The sequence below is a fragment of the Cibotium barometz genome, chromosome 29, assembly GCF_041138505.1.
Source record: "Cibotium barometz isolate CiBa-2024 chromosome 29, ASM4113850v1, whole genome shotgun sequence".
Lineage (NCBI taxonomy): Eukaryota > Viridiplantae > Streptophyta > Polypodiopsida > Cyatheales > Cibotiaceae > Cibotium > Cibotium barometz.
This window is the reverse complement of record NC_141074.1, coordinates 41839819-41854687: the sequence shown is the minus strand read 5'-3', so window position 1 is coordinate 41854687 and position 14869 is coordinate 41839819.

Genomic DNA, 14869 nt, shown 5'->3' with positions numbered 1-14869 from the left:
CAGAAGATAGATTGCAAAACACGGAAACACCTCAACAACAAACACACAATCGCTTTCCTGCAGTGTAGATTAAACTTCACGCAGCAGTCGAGCTGCAAACTGGAGCTTGGTGCAGGGCAACTCCCCGGCAATGGCGCCAAAAATGTGCACTTTTGCCGCACAGGTCGTAGCTGGGGACTTGCCAAACACCGTATGCGAGCCACGAATGGCTGCAAGCATACAACCAGGGAAGGAAGCTCAAACAGAATGCAAATGATGTGTCACTCACCGCTCAACCACTGCCTTGAAGGATTCCCGCGTCGCAATGAAGAAGGAGCCGCCGCCGTCGGCCGCTCTACCGCCTCTCCACCGCCGCCGTGCCGCTACACAGTGCTCGATCGCTCTCTCACTCTCTCTCTCTCACACACACACACGCAGGAGAAGAAAACCCAAGAGATAAGGCAAGAGCACTCTTCTATTCACAACACATGAGAATGAGGATTTTAGGGTTACATTTGACTCTTATAGGTGACTTGGCCGTTCACACTTGGGTGCCCATACATGGCCGGCCAATCCTAACCCTTATCCTACTGATATTCAAGGTGCGCCTCTCATCGGCGATCACCCAATCCCTTTATCCTTAACATATGGTGCCGACAACCCCGGCCCATGACCCAGAATATTTAAATTAATGACGTAAAACATAGTACGTCTCAATGTCCTCCATGGGTTAATAGGTGGGTTTTTGATCGAACAACCATCACACAAGCATGTTACTTGATCATGTTTGATCACATAAATGCTAATGTGGAATCATATGTTGCCATTGGGTATCACACAACATCATCATATCTCATGCTTTTCTGGTGTATCCCATGCTCAAAAAGCCTATCAGTTTCTTTTCTACCATCATGTACTTGTAAGGCCTGTAATATAATTTTTCTACCTTGAACACAAACTCTCAAGGATCAATGTCACAAAAATAACAAGGAATATTTAAGAGTATGATATCACAATCATCCTATTCTTCATTCTAAAATCAAATATAATTTATGATTAGCTAGATCTACTACAAAGCCAATTAATTCATTAATTTATAGTCACTTCCATGTCAACAAGATTTTCTTTGACCTTGTAGGTCCTTGTTTTCCTTCAACACCTAAGAGAGTAGACAACAGATGCATCCCATACTATTCATGTCTGTTTCAATTCATGCTCCCCATGTACTAGTGTTAAGTAGACTTTTATGTAATTCTCTCCCTGCTACATTATCCTAGGTACCATTTCAAGCCTCTAAAGACATACCTCCCCTTACTAGTAATGAAGTTGTCGGCACAAGGCCTACAAGCATTCTTAGAATTCCATGAGTATGCACTCACACACCTTGTTTAGCAAAGGTGTGTACTTACACACCTTGTTCAACAAAGGAATCATGATGGGGCCTTGATTTCTTTGACCTTTTGCCCAAGGCTTCTTCAGGGAAGGTATTTGTTCTTGTTTACATCGATTATGCCAATAGGTGGGTAGCGGCCAAAGCAAGCCGCTTCAATTGCTAAGGAGGAGTTGACATCTATACTCGTTTTGGTTGCCCATTAGAAATCTTTTTTGATTGGAGACTAGAATTTAAAGGGAAGTTTTTAGAGGGTTTGATGGCTCAACTCAAAGTACAACATAGGCATTGTTATCCTTATTATCCTTAATGAGTCCTTAATGTATTAGTCTTGTTGAGAATACCAATGATACTTTTCCTAAGTCTTATTTAGGAAAGGTATATGTTCTTATTGCCATAGACTATGCCACTAGGTGGGCAGAGGCCAAAGCCACTCCAAATGCTAAGGAGGACTAGACTACTACGGCTACATTAGGGGAAATATGGACTACCAAAAGGGCCCTTTGGGATTAAACTTATCATAAAAAAAGTCTTTAGCTCTTCATGATGAGCATGCAAAGAGATTTCATAAACTTCTGCATAGCTAGACCCAGAGTCAAATTTAGATTCATACTTAGAGGGAGAATGCGAGGATTCCCATGTTCAAATTTCAAACTTTAGCTTTGGAGAAAAGCACAATAAGTTTTGTAAAGTTTTTCATAAGAAGAGTACTTTAATCTACATACAGAAAATAGCACTCATTTTTTCAACACATGGCAAGATATAAAATTTTATCCACTTACAAAAAAAATAGTGGAAATCCCATATCATGTCATGGGGTACCTAATTTAAAAAACAATCATTATATGTGTACTCATCCAATCACATCATTTTCCATCTCTTCACTTCAGATTCCTTCACTTCACATATCATATATTCACATCCATATCCACATCCATACATCCACATCCACATCCACATTCACATCCATACATCCACATCCACATCCACATCCATACATCCATATCCACATCCATACATCCACATCCACATCCATACATCCACATCCACATCCACATTCACATCCATACATCCACATCTACATGCTTACCTCCATTTTCACATCCTCATTTATACATCCACATCCCATATCCACATTCATACATACACATCCACATCCACATTCACATCCATACATCCACATCTACATGCTTACCTCCATTTTCACATCCTCATTTATACATCCACATTCATACATACACATCCATATCCACATCCATACATCCACATCCACATGCATACATCTACTATCACGTCCTCATTCATACATCCACATCCACATACATACATACATCCACATCCACATTCCCATTCACATCTATACATCCACATCTACATCCACATCCACATTCCACATTCACATCTATACAGCCACATCTACATCCACATTCACATCTATACATCCACATCTACATCCACATTCACATACATCCACATCCACCTTCCCATTCACTTCTATACATCCACATCTACATCCACATACATACACATCTACATCCACATACATACATACATCCACATCCACATTCCACATTCACATCTATACAGCCACATCTACATCCACATTCACATCTATGCATAAACATCTTCATGCATACATCCCTTTTCACATTCATACATCCACACTCCCATCTCCACATCCACACATCCACACTCCCATCTCCACATCCACACATCCACATACATACATCCATTTCCACATTCCCATTCACATAACCCCATATGCCTTCACATCTAATCTTTTACATCACATCCATTCTCGCCCTATCACAACCCATATACATCTTATCCTATCACATACACTTCTTACCTCATCCCATACACATCTTATCAAATATTAATTCATCTTATCACCTCATAACTTATTTCATAAGCATCTTATCACCTCTTGTCACATCTTATACACCTCTTATCACATCCTATCACATCTCATATCTATTTATAGAATACAAGAGAATTCTTATATTTGATATAAGATTTCTTTACACATTTATTTATGCATAAATTCTATTTAAGGAGATTAATACTTTCGAAGTAAAAATCAATCTTTTATGCATCTTCTTATGCATAAATTCAATTTGGTAGGAATTACACTTTTAGAATAAAAGAATTTCTCTTATGCATCTAAGTTATGCATAAAATCCATTTATGATGAAAATCACACTTTTAGTATAAAAGAATATCTTTTATGCATACCTCTATGCATGAAATCCAAATATAATAAAAGTCACACTTTTAAAATAAAATAATCAACTTTTATGCATACCTTTATGCATGAAATTCAAATATAATAAAAGTCACACTTTTATAATAAAATCCAATTATAATAAAAGTAACACTTTTATAATAAAATAATCATCTTTTATGCATACGTCTATGCATGAAATCCAAATATGATAAAAGTAACACTTTTATAATAAAATAATCAACTTTTATGCATACTTTTATGCATGAAATTCAAATATGATAAAAGTAACACTTTTATAATAAAATAATCAACTCTTATGCACACTTCTATGCATGAAATTCAATTGTGATAAAAATAACACTTTTATAATAAAATAATCAACTCTTATGCATACTTCTATGCATGAAATTCAATTGTGCTAAAAGTAACACTTTTACATTAAAATAATAATCTTTTATGCATACCTCTATGCATGAAATCTAATTATGATAAAAGTAACACTTTTATGTTAAAATAATAATCTATTATGCATACCTCTATGCATGAAAATCAAATATGCATAATATAAAAATCAATTTCTCTATGAATATCTTCAATTAATCTAGGATGATAATTCCTAGAATATGGTAGGAAGTCCTCTTTTCATGCTTTGAATGAATTTATTTTATGCGTAATTTTTATAAAAATTTTGCCATAGCTCCGCTACTATGACTGATAAATCTCAATTTTTTCTAAGGGATAAAGCTTATCATTAAGAATTAATTAGAATGATCCCTAATTGGATCAATAATCCATAATGGATTGAATCATTAATATTCATGAAATACATAAACTAAAAGCATAGAAAAAAGCCATTAATTTGACCTCAAGTATAGATTAATCTTGGATTAAGAAAAAGCTTTATGAAAAGCTTCATTTGGATTGAGAATGGGTCATGAGTATGACCATTTCTTGAGTGAGAGAGAGAAATTTCATAAAAACCATTTGAATTAAGCATAAATAGAAATTTATGTAATTCTTAACTATCATTAATCAATTAACTTCAATAGCATTCATCAAATTATGTAACTCTTCACTACCATTCATCAATTAACTTCAATAACATTCAAAAACCATTCTAATAAAGCTTCTCAAGCTTGAGAGAGGTTGAGAAGAGAGAAACATTGAGAAATTATAGAAAATGATCAAAATTCACTAATTACCTTACAAATTGCTTGATTCTTTGTTCACGGTAGAGGCCCCCAACCAATCAATTGGTTAAGTATGTTGATGGAGCCACCAATGGGGATTGAAGAAAGAGGGAAGCTCCAAAAACTAGTGAATTATTAATGAATTCACAGTTCTTGGCTTAGGTGGAGTAGAGTAACGATGCATAAACACTATATATTTTTCAACAAGGGGTAGGCTTCTATTTATAGGAAAAATTGAGCTCCTAACCAAACAAACTGATTCTAGAATTTTCCAAATCAGTTTGGTCAATTTTTGACCATTTTAGGTCAGTTAAGCTAACTTTTTGGAACTAGACTTGAATGAGGAGAGAGGAGAGATGAAATATCTCAATTTTTATGAGTTTAAAACTCATTCAAGCATGTGAAATATGCACCTCCTTTAAAGAACTCCCCTTCCTTACATATGTGTCAAAATGGAATCATTATACCCAAATATCTCATATTTTTAATATTGCTCATAGTTTTTTACTAATAAACCTTGTACATTTTCAACTCTTCATCTTATGTGAAATATGCACCTCCTTTAAAGAACTCCTCTTCCTTACATATGTGTCATAGTTTTTTTACTAATAAACCTTGTACATTTTCAACTCTTCATCTTATGTGAAATATGCACCTCCTTTAAAGAACTCCCCTTCCTTACATATGTGTCAAAATGGAATCATTATACCGAAAATATCTCATATTTTTAATATTGCTCATAGTTTTTTACTAATAAACCTTGTACATTTTCAACTCTTCATCTTATGTGAGCATTTGCTCATTTTTGGATACCCAAAATATCTCATATTTTTAATATTGCTCATATTTTTTTACTAATAAACCTTGTACATTTTCAACTCTTCATCTTATGTGAGCATTTACTCATTTTTGGGTATCTTCTTTTACAAATTGGATTTATCTCCTCTCTACACATGGATTGATGCTATTGGCCCATAGGAACCTTAATTGGACCATAATCCAAAAATTTCTGAAAATCTAGACCCTTAGGCTAAGGTCCTTTATACACATTTCCAATTAATTCCAATTGCACATTGAAAAATTCTTTTTGAATTTTTGTTTCAAGAAAATTCATCTTGATTATAAGAGATATTTTTCTATCTAAAAATATTCAAAATCTAAATATTCTCTCTCTAGAATATTTTCTCTCTCTAGGTTAAAATAGTTAGAAACAAGGTCTTTATATTTCTGAAGAGGGGTTGATTACAGGGAAAGATACTAGACATCAAAAAGGGGGTGGGGGAGGAATCTTACAAAGAATTTGGTCTAAATTGAGGTTACATGTCTCCTACATGGCATTTTCAAGTCAAAAAATATGGATTTAGTATCTAACAATGGAAATTTATGTACTGCAACTTGATAATCTATAAAACAATCCTATATGGCAAGCTCTAGATAATAAGCAAGCTTTTATTCAATGTCACTAGGTTGATTTTCCCCCTTGCTTAGGTTTCCTAAAACATAATCTTCTATTGAGTAGGCTATGGTCTCAATGTATCCTGGGTATGGAAGGGCATAGGTACTATAATTAAGCTGGTCAAGCATCTCATTCCTTGAAAATCAATGATAAACATTGGAAGGTTCACCTAAAAATATGTAAGTATACCACGTGAGTTCAAATGAAGGGGTCTTTTGATTTTTAAAAAACACCAAAAAAGCATGAGATATGATGATGTTGTGTGATACCCAATGGCAACATATGATTCCACATTAGCATTAATGTGATCAAACATGATCAAGTAACATGCTTGGGTGATAGTTGTTAGAACAAAAACCCACCAATGATGTGTAGCGTGGGGCATTCCAAGTTGATATAACAACGAGCCTATAGTGTGGGATCGAGAAGGTATAACCGAAATGCCCATATCCAGTGAAAGATATATATTCGTTGGGTGGTTGAAAAAAATATACCATGCTATGTTTCTTCTTGTTATCATTGGGAAAGCTCTCTCTCTAGAGTCTTTATCATCTTGCTCACTTTTACACATATGTCGTAGAATGGATTGGTGACAATATAACATGATGAACTAGCTTTGAATGTTTTTAAATTAGGTACCCCACGACATGATATGGGATTTCCACTCTTTTTTTATAAGTAGATTAAATTTTATATCTTGCCATGTGTTGAAAAAATGAGTGCTATTTTCTGTATGTAGATTAAAGTACTCTGAATCTTATGAAAAACTTTACAAAACTTATTGTGCTTTTCTCTAAAGCTAAAGTTTGAAATTTGAACATGGGAATCCTCGCATTCTCCCTCTAAGTATGAATCTAAATCTGACTCTAGGTCTAGCTATGCAGAAGTTTATGGAATCTCTTTGCATGCTCATCATGAAGAACTAAAGACTTTTTTTATGATAAGTTTAATACTAAAGGGCCCTTTTGGTAGTCCATATTTCCCCTAATGTAGCCGTAGTCTAGTTCTCCTTAGCATTTGGAGTGGCTTTGGCCTCTGCCCACCTAGTGGCATAGTCTGTGGCGATAAGAACATATACCTTTCATAAATAAGACTTAGGCAAAGTATCATTGTGGTATTCTCAACAATAAGGCTAATACATTAAGGATAATAAGGATGACAATGTCTATGTTGTACTTTGAGTTGAGCCATCAAACCCTCTAAAAACTTCCCTCTGAATTCTAGTCTCCAATCAGAGGGGATTTCTAATGGGCAACCAAAATGAGTAGAGATGTCAACTCCTCCTTAGCATTTGAAGTGGCTTGTTTTGGCCTCTACCCACCTAGTGGCATAATCCATGTAAACAAGAAAAAATACCTTCCCTCAAGAAGCCCTCTATACTCTTTATACATGCATAGAGTATAGAGTGTGCAAGATCTATGCATGTATACTCTATGCTCTATGATTTAGGCATGCATAAAGAGATCATGGTTTATGCATGCATAGAGTATAGAGTATGCAAGCTCTATGCATGCATGCTCTATGCTCTATAGTGTAGGCATACATAAAGAGAGCATGATTTATGTATGCATAGAGTATGTATGCTCTAAGTATGCATAAAGATTACGCATGTTGTCGTTGTTCAGTTGAGACTCGGTACTTGTGGGGTTTCGGACCACCTAGTCGGCTCCGAAGGAGATGCGACTAATGAAACTATGCCCAATGAGATAAGCTAATGCTAATGCATTGCACCACCAATTGACTAGGCTAAGAGAGTTTGTCATGCCAATAGAGAGGTTGGTTCTTGCATCTATTAGGATCCGTGACATGACTCTTGATTCTATTTCCAGATGGGAGTCACATCCAAATAGGAACGACTATGAGTGCAATTCCTGATGAGAAGGCATATCGTAACAAGAAAGAGCTAGCTGAGATAATTTCTTGGCATTGAGGTCATCATGAAACCTAAGGGCATATGGCTATCTCACAAAGATAGTATATGCATTGGACATGTTGTCTAAATATGGTATAGCTAACTATAAGCCCATTTCTATACCGTTAGATCAAAATGGCAAGCTGAGTGTACACGCAAGTGAGATTTTGGAGAATGCCACTATGTGTAGGAAGATAGTGGGCAGTTTGATCATGACGATCACTAGGCCAAACATGAACTACATAGTTGGGTTGGAGAGCCACTTTATGTAGGTTCATCTCAAAAAGTGCATTTGAATAGTGTGAGGTGCACACTATGCTACATGAGGTCCATAGTGGATTATGGCCTCTTCTATGAGGCTTATAAAGTTGCGAGTGTATGGATACATTGATGCAGATTCTCACCACCTGCTCACATATAGGGGCCTTTTTTCAATAGTCCCTAGCCCATAGTACCTAAGAATATAATCACATAAAATATATATGGACTCTCTGTTGAAGATCAGCTAGATCAAACAACAAGATCCATGTAAAAGAGCCATGAACTCCTTCGTTGAAGACCAGCAAGTTCAATCAACCAGATCTATACCCATGTTCAAGATAAAAACTCTAACTCATTTTCTTCCCCAACACACATGTGGGTATCCTGGGCCACACAGAGCCCGAGCACCATATGGTCAGCACCCTCTAGGCTCCTTCATAGGTCACTTAGTGGCGCTTCACTCATAGGCCACTTCCTTGGTCCGTTATCCAATGTACACTGGTGGAAGCTCACCATTTTAATCAAACCGAGGCTACTCAAGACCTCAGCCGACCTTGCCACACGAGATGTCCTTCATTGACTCTCCGTCCGCTTTGCAACCTTTTCACTTAGGTCCCCACAACCTTTTGTGATGAGATAGTCAAAATGCTTCCCCAGCATTTCTTGACATAAAACAATCTTTAAAAACAGATTTCATATACAAATATAGTTTCCAACAAACTCCCATTATTCCATGTCATTTCTGATTATTCCACATTCTTCTACTTCAATTCATGATGCATCATTCCACATCCATTCACATCATCCTACATCCATTCACACCATTCCATATCTAATCACATCCATTCACATCATATTTTAAACTCAACCAAGGAGCATATAAGTTTTGTCCAAAAGCTCAAGTACTTGTCTGTGTCTTTTTATATGTTTGTGGAGCATGTTTACCCTTTGTAGAGAAAGCTAGTCAATATGATCCTTTTATGTGGAGTCAAGTGGAGAGACTACCCTTAAGAACATCAAGGATATGCTTTCTATTCTTCCTATCATGATTCCCCTAGATTGGAGCCACATATTCTATTTGAGCCTCAGTGTTAAAAAGCATGCAGCAGTAGGGACAGTACTTATGCAGTAGGGACAGTACTTATGCAAAAAGGCAATGCATAAAAATTTAGATGCAAAAAGAGGAATTTCCATGATATTCTAGGTACAAACATTTTGAATATTAAAAGAGAAATTTTTGGCATATTTCAAAACATGGGTATTTTTTATTTATTTAAAAGTTGAATTTTGAGTATTATCATTTCTTAGAAAATATGGGGAAGCTATGGAAAATTTTATATCATTAGAGAATGAATTTATGCATAATAAATTTTATGCTAAAAGTGAAGTTTTGAGCATTATTCAATTGTTAGAAAAATAAAGAAGGTTATGCATGAATTTTTTAGAATCATTTAATGTATGAGAATTATGGAAATGATTCATTTAGATAAATGGATGTGAATGGATGCGATATGATGTGAATGGATGTGAATGGATATCGAATGATGTGAATGGATATCCATTTGCAAGAAACTTCCCACTTTTGTAGGATCTAGAGCTATAACATTTTCACTCACTTCATGACCCAAGAATATTACCCTGGCCCTTGTTAATCTGCACTTAGCTAGATTGACTTGGCCTCCATCTTCATCAATTTCTTTAAACACCATGTCCAACCTCTCCACATGTATCCATCTGTAACTATATAAACACAAAAAGTGTCCATGAAAACTCTAACAAAGGATCTAATATATGGGCCAAGAATCCTATTCATCCGGCTTTGAAAGATGGCATATACATTAAGAACTCAGGGGGTTCACTACTAAGAAACCCTATGTATTATGTGCATTCAAGAGGTATTTAAAAAACTCCTTACCTTTAAATTTTTCATGAACAAAAGGGCCCCTTTCTCTTTATGAACTTACGGGTTTTTTTTTTCAAAATTGATTTTAAAAAAATCCATTCTGTAAATGTATTTCTATAAATTTACCTTAAAAGTTTGAATTAAAAACCTCTTTATTTAAACTCAAGTGGTATACTTACATATTTTTAGGTAAACCCCCCTGAGAATGAGAAGCCCAAAGGGCATAACCCTATAACAAAACACCCCCCAAGGACTGATAAAGAAGGTCTTCTTTTGGTATTTTGGGGCTATTCTAATATGAAAATAATCACTAAATCCATCAAAAATTAAATATCTCTCATGTCCTACAACTTGGTCTAGTATCTCATCTTCTAGAATGGGAGATGATAATGATGCCTCTTTGTGGCTGCATTTAGAGGTTTGTAATCCACACTACCCTTCTTAGGTGAAATGACCCATAGGGGAAACCCATTTTTCATATCATCAATTGGGTATATAAAACTAGCTTGTAACAATTTAGTGACCTCCATCTCCCACACCTATCTCTGATGAATAACACCTAGCCTCGTTAGCTTCTCAGCCACTAGTTTTACACCTTCCTTTAGCTTTATCTCACAAACCACACTTGAAGATCCCCTTATCTCATGGTAATTCTTGGAAAATATCTTTGGATACCTGTCAAATAAAGCTCCATAGTGCTCTCTTTCCTCACTAGTCAAGTTGCTAGCAAGCATCTCCATCAATTTGGCATTTGGCACATTAGGCTCTACACAATCTTGTTCAGCCATATGTCTAGCCACATCAACCTCTTTAACTTCACCTACATGTATCCCACACATGTCGAGTCTCCAACTCTAACAAGCTTTGATCAAAATCATCATCATCTTCAACTTAGGATCCTATTGAATAAGGATTATAGTTGTGAAAAGAAGTTCAATCAGCCCTTGTGTCTATCTCTAACTCCTCTCCAATCTCTAAAATCTTGCCTATCCTCATATCATATCTTATCCTCTTCTCTTTAGTCCTCTCAATAAACAAATCAATACAACCTCTATACTAGTGTGACATGAAGTTGGGGTTTGGACTTCGGTCACTTCTTAGAATCAAAACACACTTGTATGAAACCTCACAGCCTCCTCACCTTCCTTTCTCTCCCTAGGTTAAGATAAAGATATACACATCAAAGGTGAGATCATAATTCATGAAAGGAAAGATGAAAGGCTCCGGAGAAGCAAGAATTTCTGCCAGTCTTGCAACTTCAAATAAGAGGGCGATTCTTTGTTGGAAGAAAATCTTCCGACTCAGGATTATGTGAACGGAAACATACGGGGAATATTGGTAAGGTTCATCCGTTTGAATTGGGCGATTTGGTCGGAACATACTAAAGCAAATGAATATAGCAATCACTTACAAGAGGATAAGACACATGGGATTGGCCTTTTGATAAGAGATTAAGAGAAATTAATCATTATTAAGAAGAAAGATTGGCCAAAAGTCTATAAAAACAGAGATACACAAAGAATTGCAGTTTTAAATCCATATAGACTGTGCAAAAAAGGATAACATAGGTGCGTAGAGCTTGAAGAGAGCTTCGCGTCTATATAAAAACTTTCAAAAACGGGCAACCGAGCGAAAAGTTATGAGCATTTTACTACAAGACTATAAATCTGCCAAATTCGCCTAAAAGTTAGCAACTTAAGGAAAAATTCTGATCATCAATGAAGTAAGGGATTAAGAAATTAGTTACATGAGTGGAAAGAGCATATAAAGAGCTTCCTAGCCATATGATCAATTTTAGAAACCAATACTCGAGTGATGCGGTTGAAATTTGGGTATTGGACCACAAAAACTGCACTTCTCTCTCTTTGCATGAAACCTCAATTTTCACATAGCCTCTTTCCTTTCATCTCCTTCATGATTCAAGCTAGAGGGTAAGGGTTAACATTGCTCAGTGGACAATCGTAAAGATTTACCTATGGTCCCCAAAGTCTTTCCACATCCTCATTACCGCTAAAACCATTGGTACCTCCAAAGGAGGGCGGCAATAAGGCAAGGGCTACCTTGAGAAGTCACAGGCCCGCCAAGATAATAACTCCTTATCCCACTTATCATGAATCATCAAAGAGGTCCAAAATTGGGTTAAGCATAAGTTGCTAATGCTAAATGAGACATTCACATGTAAAGAGAGTGTTTGAATAAGGGTTTGAAGATAAGAGAATGGCAATGACACAAAATGCTCAATTGAGGAGGCTCATTCCTTGATTTGAAAGGGAGAGGAGGGCTCCTTTTATAGGTGGAGAATCACCCTCTCTTCCATTGTTACAAATTACAACATAAAAATCTTCAACCCTTAAGTGACATAAGGGTAGATGTCACCATCAATTGTCCTCTTAGGCTAAGTCTTCTATTGATTATTAAATTGAAGACTTTTTGACTTTGAAAGTGTGATTCATGAGATAATAGCCAAGTCTAAGTGGCATGTAGGTGGAGATCCCACTTACACATGGCGGAATTCTGCTCTTCCATGTAGGCATTCTAGAAGAATCTTTCCCAATTATGCACCTACACACACTCCTCCACATGCCTTCCACACTCCCCAACTTGTATCCTTATGGTATGGTGAATACCATATTAATAATACAATAAAAATCCATGTGAGCATGAAGGCCCACTTTTATTTTCCACATCACTAGCCTATCTACCATACCAAAGTATTTATCAAGCATACTTGTGGCATTTACAATGTGTGCACCCTAAATCAAGTAAAACCATTATATTTGAAGATAGAATGTTGTTATCAAGGTAGCCGCCGGGCCCCCGCATCACCACGCCGTTATTCCATTGTGGGCATTGCAATCTTCTTGGACAAGCTTCCACCTTATTACCATTGAGAAACCATCAAAATATGCACAAAATTAAAAATAAAAGATATCAATTTTTCATGTCACACTAGTCCTCTCTCAATAAACAAATCAATACAACCTCTATACTAGTCTTGTCTTGACTTCATAGCAATCAGCTAGGGTATTCCAAAAATGATGGGATATGCCCAAACCCCTACTAGCATCACATGCATATCAATCACTACTTTCTACCCAAGAACATTAAGCTGCATCTCCTTAACCACACCAGGACACTTGACCTTTAAATTATTAGCCATCTTCACACTGAAAGTAGACTTCCCTATCACCTCCAATCCAAGATCATACATGGCCTCTTCAATTATAACACACACATATGCCAGGAGACTATAAGGGGATAATACCTCTCCCAATTGGAAGTCTTCCATACCAATCTTCCTTCTTCTAGCCCTAGATTTTCCTTGCTTGCTAGATTCAACTTGTTCCATGGTTGCCTTTCCCTTTTATAACTAGTAAGGGAAACATCGGCACTAACGTTTTGTCATGGATCTCAACATTCATTCTCATGTTGAATGAAAAAGACTCTGATGATGAGGTTGAGGTCAGTGATATTGCCCTAGCCGATTTAGTTAAGGGAAAGGAGGTAGATCCAAAGCCTGAGCTCCTTGATCAAGTGGCGGAGAAAGCTCTGGCCTCGGTTCTTCTTCAACAACATGAAGAGGCAAAAACAGCTGAAGGTACCAATTAACATTGAGCAACCAAATGTGACAACATCTGATGAACTACACTCGGTAAATTAATAATCCCACATTTTTAATTCCTATTCATGGCATGATTGATTACTAAAATGTGGTTTGTATGCAGCATGTCATGGAGTTGGATGCCTGAGCATATCATAAGGGTGTCAAAAGGGATCCCTTTGGAACTAACTCTGCATTTGCTCATTACATGGGTAAATTAATAATCCCAAATTTTTAACTCCTATTCATGGCATGATTGATTACTAAAATGTGGTTTGTATGCAGAATGTCATGGAGTTGGATGCCTGAGCATATCATAAGGGTGTCAAAAGGGATCCCTTTGGAACTAACTCTGCATTTGCTCATTACATGGGCCGTATTCCAACAAAAGTCATTGTGGTTGTCCACAATGCTTTTAGCCCTATTGAAGGATTCCAACTTTTGGCTCTCAAGGCCTTATCCAAGGTGTTGTGCTTGTCTAGGATCTCCAAGAATGCGGAGAAACTTATCCTCATTAGCAAGTCGACTGTTTTTGCAACCTTTCAAGGAGGCTATGCTCCTAAGGTCCTTGTCAATACAACTATCACCGAAGGTGTAGGAGAGAGAGATGCCACATTCATTGTGGATTCCATCATGGTGGTGGGAACTCTTTCCCTCAATAAAAGAAGACGCAAGGCCTCAAAAGAAGCAATCAAAAGACCTAAAAAACTACGATGTAAATTGTAATGCTTATCATGTAATCCCTTGTTTCAGTAATAAAAATACACTAATTTTAATTTTTGTAGTTGAATTTTACATGAAGTGATTTTTAACTGTGCAATTGAATATGAATTTGTAGCTCATTATGAATTTGTAGTTGAATGGAGTGAGTTTAATTTTGTAGTGGAGTTTGTACTAATTAACTAAAATTTTATAATTATATTTGAAATCAATTTAAAAAAAACATTTCG